General features: G+C 38.4%; 1 protein-coding gene across 2 annotated transcripts in view; it reads left to right on the top strand.

Moving 5' to 3' along the window:
* Positions 1–369: 369 nt before the first annotated feature.
* The window catches only part of LOC137116313 (multiple epidermal growth factor-like domains protein 11), a 106,729-nt gene continuing 98,455 nt past the window's right edge, over positions 370–8,643 (top strand). For both annotated transcript variants that reach the window (XM_067495563.1, XM_067495562.1), the window contains exon 1: positions 370–585. The gene's annotated coding sequence lies outside the window, so the exon portion shown is untranslated. The remainder of the gene's footprint in view (positions 586–8,643) is intronic.

Genomic DNA, 8,643 nt, shown 5'->3' with positions numbered 1-8,643 from the left:
AAACTCGTGTCATAGGCAACCAGCAGTGTCATCAGACCGTTAAAACATTTTTATAGTCCTCCAAACTGAATATTTATCCACCCCGATAGTTACTCTTTTAAGATATTAACACCGGAAGTTTATAAGACACTTCCTGATTTCTTTAATCAATGTAATTATACAAGGCTGATTGCCCTTTTAATAAACGATTTGTTACTTTCGTGAGTTGAATGTATGCTAGCTAGACAGGCAAAACCCGGGGCTGTTCCACACTTGTAGGTTGCCTGTATCACACTCCTGTAGAACCGCGATGGTATGAGCAGCCGCGGTGGTTTTATGGGGTTACTCCTCTTGCTGCCGCTGCTGCTCTTTGGCTGCGCTGTGGAGAGAGGCTGCAGCACAGCACTGGCAGAGAGGAGAGACTGAGCTCAAGTTGGCAACTGCACCGATATGGATGCTGCTTCAAGACTTCACTCGTGTTTCTAGACCTTCATATTTCAGAATTTTGATTTTTAAAACCATTTCCCGCGTCTTCTCTGTAACAGCACATTTATTTGCATACAATCCACGACAATTAACTTTGGTGAGAACGCACCACTTTTGCAGGTAAGCTCAAAACCTGTTATCTATCGAAAAGCCTGTCATGTTTTTATTTTTTAGATACACAAGTTAAGTTAATTTAGGCATAGAAAGACCTATAAGCCAAAACGACATTTGCCCCACTCAGGGGAGGTGTGCTATTTCGGAACTATTTAAAAAAAACTATATTGCAATATTCTCTTAAAACGAAGGCTATTAATAGCACAATTTGTGTGTTGTGATATTGGTAGATAATAATAATGCTGACGTTGATTATATGTTTACAAATAGCCTACTTTGTTACAGACTTTGGTGTTTGAATTATTGGTGTTTGTACATAACAAAAACCTAAATAACCCGCAGAAATTCAGCTTCACTGTTTCTTAAAATTTGAGCTAAATGTGCGAAATTTGAAATTTGTTTAATTCAGAAAAAAATATATTATTCAAACCATTATTTCTATTATGGAATTACACAGTTCATGAGCTTGTACATTTTGCAGATTTGTTTGTGCATTCTGGGCTACTGAGTCTGAGGCTTAAAAAGTTTGTCTTATAACTCGTTTTTATGGAACAGTGTTCTTTCTTGGCGTGCAGTCATTGTGACTTTGTTTTATTTATTGCTAGTTGGTCGACCGCGCTCTCCTCACTTTACTGTGCAGTTCTTAGTTCGCTGCTGGATTTTTCCCCCTGTCATCCAGCCGGGACTTAGTCGACCTAGGCCGACTGGTGAATGCATCTGACTGTAATTAAGTAGAAGGTAAGACAGAAGAAGTGGGTGCTGGTTAAACTGCCGAAGACTGAAATCCGCTGCTGTGACTGTTTTCCAGGCAGACGTCTGGACCCGACAGTGTACTGAATGTTTTGAAGAGGATGGGTCATGATGATCTGGGTTGTTGTAGTATTTCTATTGATTCCCCTAACGCGTCACAGACTTTACACGTGGAGCAACGCGCTGTCAGCACTAGGTGGTGATGTTGAGCAATGCTCAAGGAAACCTTTAAGAACATTCAAGCAGTGTGTAGAGGTTTCAGGTTAAGTCTCTTTGAAATTTATTTTCAGTAATTCAAACAGGCTAAATGTAATATTAAGAATATTCGCATTCAGTGGCCGGAGCATGTTTAGGGCAAAGCCAGTAGGCAGTAAACCAATACAGAGAGGCGGAGAGCTGCCAAGTGCTCCACAGAAGCGCTATTCAATTTCTGTTTTGTGTTCTTTCTTCAAGTAACTCCATTTACTGTGCTGCTATGCTCGGACAAGGTGCCGTGCAATATGTCACGGCGACATTTGTCACAAATATGCCCTTGCAATAATAGTAATGCAGCTTTTGACGACTTGGGAGCTCTTACTTTAATTAAATGTGTTTTACTTTTAAGGATGGTGCTGTGTGGGTGCCTGATGTGGTGGTGGTGGTGGTGGGTCAACAGTTCAGATGGAGCATCATTTAAAGATGTTAAGTTGCCAGGAGTGTGTGCAGGAGAAGCTCTGGGAAGATGAGACAAAGGGTTTTTAAGAAATGCAAAACAAAAAGAAAGTTATCTTAGAAAAAACTAAGTAAATGAGACTGATGGCAGATGGCTTCAGCCTCTCAAAGGAATAGACCTGAGTCTCACTGGAGCACATGACTTGTATTTGAAGTAATGCTTGATTGGAAAAAGAGTGCATTTTGTTATGTAAATGGTTCTAGTTTTCTTTTAGGAGAATATGGTTCTGTTTTCATTACTCGCCCGATTTCAATACTCTGTTCTTCCAAAGCTAAGGTACAAAAGGTGAAAATGCAAATCTTAGGGACTTAAACACATTTCATCCTTGCTTAAAGACATTGTTTTACACTCAAGCCACTACTTTTGTATTACATTCCAGAATTGTCAAGGTACTCAATGACAGTGCTACTGAATAGAAGCCACACAAGGATTAAACAAAAGTAAGGTTTGGGAGAAAACTGAAATATTGAGTGTTCATTTTAAAAACTATCAAATATTAATTATTGTCAGACCAGCCATTAGTGTTTTAGCAAATTATTAGTGGCTGTAGCAGTAGGAGTCAGTCATTAATTGAGTTTTTTTTTTCTCAAGCCCACATGAAAACAACACTTTAAACTGCTCTGTGGGCCACACACTAATAATTGTTCCCCCCACACTCCTGCACTTATGATTTAGCCTTGTTAATGGTAAACATATTTCCAATCCCTGTTTAAAGAATAACAGGCTGTGGACAGCCGAGTATTGAAGTGTGTCACCTGCAGAAAATAGTTCCTGCAGCCCAGCTTCCCTCCACTGCATACAAACCGAACCGTCCGCTGTTCGTTGCAGCCACAAAGGCATTAAACACCTGATTTGGTACAGGACCAAGCAGTGCACCGTCCCTCTGGGCTTTTGTGGGGCATGTGGAACCGTTTGTGTTGCTGAAATTCAATGATGTATGTGCAGAGGGTTGGAAGTACTATTTGTCAGTCTACCAACACTTTAAACTAGACTTTCTATTTTCATTCTTACAGCATTTCATTCCAAAATGCTTCTCATATCATGCTCATTTTTGGAGAAAAAATAGCTGCCTGGAGCACATCAAACAATTTTGGGCACAAGAAATGTTCAATTTTTTTCACAAATGTCTTATGAAGATTTAAAACAAAGCCGTATTTTGCTTTACACTGATACCAACAGTCAGTACATGCATGTCAATCTCATGTTAACTATTTATTTTAATAATAACGTTCTACTTTGAAATTCTGTGTTTACATATTTGTACATTATGTTTGTATATCAGGCATGAAACCACTAAACATTGACCTCATCTAACAGCTGATGGCAGGATGGATTACGCTGCAGGACAGTCCGAATAGGTCTGTCCATCTCAGCCTGGAAAGACCATGGTCTTCCATGGCAGCAGTTTCCAGTCTACTGAGCCTTTTCAACTGGGAATCCTCCATGTTCTGTCAGATCAATACATGTAATCAGTGTTAATAAATGGGAGGACGCTGGCTGTTGTTTCTCAAGGACGATATATTGGAGTTCCATTGCCTGCGGCCGCTTGCCTTTACATAGCAGGTTTGCCTCAGCCTCATATGCAGCATTATAGCACATAAGCTAGCTAGAAAAAAATAGTTGCTAGTGGCTCTTAAGGAGCTAAAAATGAGAAAAATGTCTTTTTGTGTTTTAATCTGTGAGAGTTTCTTGTTTTAGAAAGTTCTTCTTGGATTCGGCTTTTCTCTGCCAACAGCCCCTCTGAGTGCATATGATTTGTTTATCACATCAGAAATGGAAATTAAAACCTAGCACGTTATTTATGGTGTTCCTGAGCATAACCAGCTGAGAATGGGGTGTGTGAGGGGAGAAGTTATGAATTATGGAGGAACTTTGACAAGAAGTTTGAGCCCTCTTCTCTCATTCTCAGGATGAGGCAATGGCAAAACATCAGTCATGAAATTCAAATAGCTCATAAGGTGGAGGTAAAAGAGAGAGGCCATTAAGGCCAGCAGTCCATCGGCTCTCAGCAGGATGAATAAGACATTCATCCTGCAACAAAGGCAAAGAGGGGGAGAAAAAAGGAAGAAAAGCTACATGAAAGACTAAAGTGGTTTTGCCTGGTGGGTACTTTGGAGTGGACAGGGGGGAGGGTGATGGAGCTGACCGTTACAAAATATCATGAATGCTTTCCTCAGGGCAAATGGATGAGTAACACATTATACACAAAATAGACGGGTGTTTTAGTATTTGGTGAAGAGAGATGGAGAAGTACTTACAATGTTGATGTTGGGAGCAGTGCATGATGGGACTGGATGCTGAGGTTTCAGGGGTTGTTGTGACCTGGTGACACACACTTTATAAGTGGGATGGAAGTGTGTTTTCTGGGGGTGAGTTAGGGGGTAATGGAAGGGTTAAGGTCTTCTCTTCAGGTTGGGTCATGTGTTGTTTGTTGCACTAAATTTGTACCAAGAACAAAGTTCAACGAGTTTGCTTTGCTCCTTGCAATGTAAAGGCATGAAGCTGAAAACAATCTCAGCAATAAAAAGTCTAATCTTATATTTTTGGACTTAAAACTGGACAATACAAAATATCTGAAAATGTCAACTTGTGCTCTGGGGAATTGTGATAGCAATTGAGATGGTGCTCACTCACACACACACTCACACACACACTCACACACACACACACACACACACACACACACACACACACACACACACACACACACACACACACACCCTCCACTTTTAGAACGAACATGTAATAGAGAAAATAGTCTGCAGATGACTGACAATAAAAATCATTAGTTTTGCCTGAATACAATTGTCTCCTTTATCAGAAAACATCATTGGGACTGTCACTGCTGCTGCAAGTGTCCAAGTGTATGTTTATTATCACATAATCTACCAATTACTTTTTCGATTAATTGTCGCCAAATGTTGCAGTAACAAATATGCTCATCACTATCACCTAGTGCCCAAGTTCAAGCCTTTAAATTGCCTGGTTTGAACAAAAAATCCTAAGACCCAAACAGTTTTTATCACATAAGATAAAGAAGAGCAGCAAATCTACGCATTACAGAAGATGATGCAAAAAAAGTTTGGTGTTCTTGTTTTGAAAATTAGAATTAATTGATTTAAAATATTTGACAGGTAATACTCCGTGTATATACGTATCATGTTCAAATGCATAAATGACAACAACAGTCAACAGATAATCTGTTTAGTTACTTGTAGTCATAATTCCACTAAATAAGAAACACTCATGTTACCTAGTCAATTTATCTAGATTTTAACTTTATACCAACAAGTTGAAATAACTACAAATGCAGTACTCAGAGGTGCAATCTTTGATTACCACTTATTGCACAAATCATTCCATCCTCTACACTGTTTTTTCTGGTTCACTTCTGACCAAATAAATATTAGTTGCCTAATACAACACTGATGGCTCGGGGAAGTCCGCTGTGTTAAAATGTAGTTAAATTTAAACAAAGCTACAGCACTATGTGCTGCAAGAGAGTGTATGTATGTTAAGATACACATAAAAACATAGTCAATTTGTTGACTTTAAAAAAAAAACATGCTATGCACCAAATCAACATGAGCATCGTGAGTTTAGGGTTGACAATGTGAGGTTTTCTTCACAGTCACCAAACTTTCTTAGTTCACCAGTTTTGCAGGACTCCAGGCTACCCATACTATAAATAAAGTTAGATATTAGTTAAATTAAGGTAGTAGTAGTAGTAACCAAAAACCTGAAAAGGATGGCAGCTGGGACTTCATATGAGATTCTTGTTCTATTTTCCACTGTTTCCATTAAATACTGGAGCCTGGAGATGGACAATCTGAATCATTATGCTCCTCATAATAGGTAATGATCTCTGGGAGAGGAGTGGAACCAAATTATAACAGAGATCACTGTGTCTCACATGCTGCATAGCCACTGGTCCTGTGAGGCAGCAATTTCATTCTGCTTTTGCATTTGTTTTGCATGTTGTGAGCAGTTGTCTGTGCAAGAAAACATGAGTCGGAATAAAAAAGTTCTCGCCGCCTGAACAGTCTCTCCATCTTAGTGTTCAGTCAGTATTTCTCTGGATTCGGTCTTTGAGATAATCGACTTCATGCTAACCAGCTTTGACAGCTCCACTCATATAATGCTGGAGGCATTATAGTGGATTATACTAAGTCCAGCAGAGCACAGCAAGACTTGCTCATTGTAAAGTGATCTTCTTTCTTTTCTGACAAACAGTCTGCAGAGAGCCTGTGTGGTTAGTTAATGACCGTATTATCACAGCTACTAACCAAACATAATGAAATACTGTACACTGGCATTGTTTTCTGCTTGGGAAGGTTTTGATGAAGCCAAATAAACCGAATCCAAACTTGATTCTGCTCAGGTACTTTTTGAGGAAAACATCTTAGTTCTTATCTCTGTGTTACAGTTTTAATATACAGTATAACATATTTACAGTAATGAAAGCAAAAAATTGGTTATGGGTAATCAGACTGTCAGAACATTAAGATGAAATGCAGAAACGGCTGTGAAAGGACTAAAATGCCCCAGGCCAAATATTAGCAGTGACATGTGTAAAATAAAGCCTTAAGATTGGAGAAAAATGCTGGAGCTGCCTTAGCGCTGCTTACCGGTGTAGTGTTGTGTAGGATAACCTGGGACTTTCAGGGATTCCATGTGTCGGGGGCAGTTGCCTGCTCTGCCTGGCTTGATAACTTTTAGTTAAGACTTCAGCAGCATTTGTTTGAGCCACACAACACTCCTTGGTCATTAATTGAAACCATCATTTATTTTGTTGCGAATGACTATTCAACAGAATTGCGGCTCTTGTGAGTTTCTTCCCAAAACTGAGACTGATGGTGCTGCACCTTCATTCTGGGAATCTGCTGAAGCATTTTCATATGCGGTTAGACACTACAGATGACCTTCAGTCTGCTAATGAAGGAAAGTGCTGATTGTCGTGTGCTGCTGTGCATTGGAAACACCTTCATGTGCTCTGATGTGAATTCTAAAGCGAATATCTGAGAGAACTTTAGAGATAAATTTGCTTTCTTTTGCTTTAATGTTAGCAGCAGGGCTGCAACAACATACTGATTATGACTGACAAACCTCTGAGGTTTTAAATGCTGTTGGATTTGGATACATAAATGTGCCTGCGTTTAATAAGACATTAGCATTAAAGGGTTGGTAAGGAATTAGTGAAGGATTAACTTTTTCCCCTCAAGTTAGGATGTAATTTGTGCAATTGGCTTATTTGGCTTTTAATAGGACATTTTAACACATCCATAAATGAAATGTATCTTGAATTTGTATTACAACAAAGGGCTCATAGCAAAGTTTGTTTCATCCACCATGTACAGATCATGTGCGTAATGTAAAGGCCGGAACTACAAATTACCAAATACATGTAGGCCTAATTTGTGTATGTACTGTACTTATTGGGTTTATTCTGTTTAAAGGTAAAACATAACAACAGGGCAACATACATATTTCAGATTTGCTCAATATGCCTGACAACAACAAAGCCACATGATGTGGGTTTCTCTGTGAATATGTGAACCATTTTGTAGAAAAGTTAGTTCAGGTCTGGCACAGTATTAATACAACTGACAAATGTTTTCTGTTACAAGACAAGGTCCGTTTTTCACTTCAGTTCAGTGTGTATTTGACACATGTGTGAGCAAGGAATGATTTACAAAGGTACAACTGTAACAGCATGTGTAACAAAGCCAACACTTTATTACTGCTGATTCAAAATGAGTTTAGAAGGACACATAGTGTACAACCATACCATGCCAGTATGCCTGTATTTGGAAACATAGTTTTTCTCTCTCATTCTTTCTTCATTGTAATGAATATTATTTTGTAAAATGATATAAACTATCTTTTTGAAATTTTATTTTTAGTTTGCATAATTTTGGAACTGAATTAGAAAAACGTGACTTAAATAGTACATTAATGTAAGCAAAATGTAAGCCAAAACATAATAAATATATCTCTGCAGTAATTAGGCCTACATAGTTTGAATGTGAACATGTTTATTAGTGCTAAACAGCATATGGACATAATGTTAATCCTCTCCTGGACATAGTGGACAGAACCTGCTTTTCCTGTCTCATCTCCATCACCTTCTCTCTTTCTCTTGGTCTCTTCATGTACTTCGGTAAAGTCTGGATATTCTCCTCTGGTGATCATGCATGTCTTGTTAAGATATTTCACTCTCAACTTACGTGGTGTACAAACCAAATGTCTGGTCACCAGCAACACAATCAATGAATATTATTATATTCATTCATTCTTCCACACTTTCAAATTTAAACTCTTCTATCTAAAAGATCTCTAAAAAATAAACTCTTTGAGATAAATCCTTTTGTACGGTTGCTTGAATTTGAGGGGGAATATCCTGCAAAATGTACAGATTTCTATCTGAAAGATGTTAAAGACTTCCTTCATGACATTTTACATTAATTCATTCTCTTTTCACTCTAAAAAGACAATTCAAAGAATAATAAATCTAGCCTCAGCTTTTAGGCTAAACAGGGTGGACAAAATGATAGAAAACAATACATTCAAATCAACACTTCTGTAACAGTTTCAAGAAAAAT

The sequence above is a fragment of the Channa argus genome, chromosome 2, assembly GCF_033026475.1.
Source record: "Channa argus isolate prfri chromosome 2, Channa argus male v1.0, whole genome shotgun sequence".
Taxonomy (NCBI): Eukaryota; Metazoa; Chordata; class Actinopteri; order Anabantiformes; family Channidae; genus Channa; species Channa argus.
This window is presented reverse-complemented; position numbering and strand designations above follow the sequence as displayed.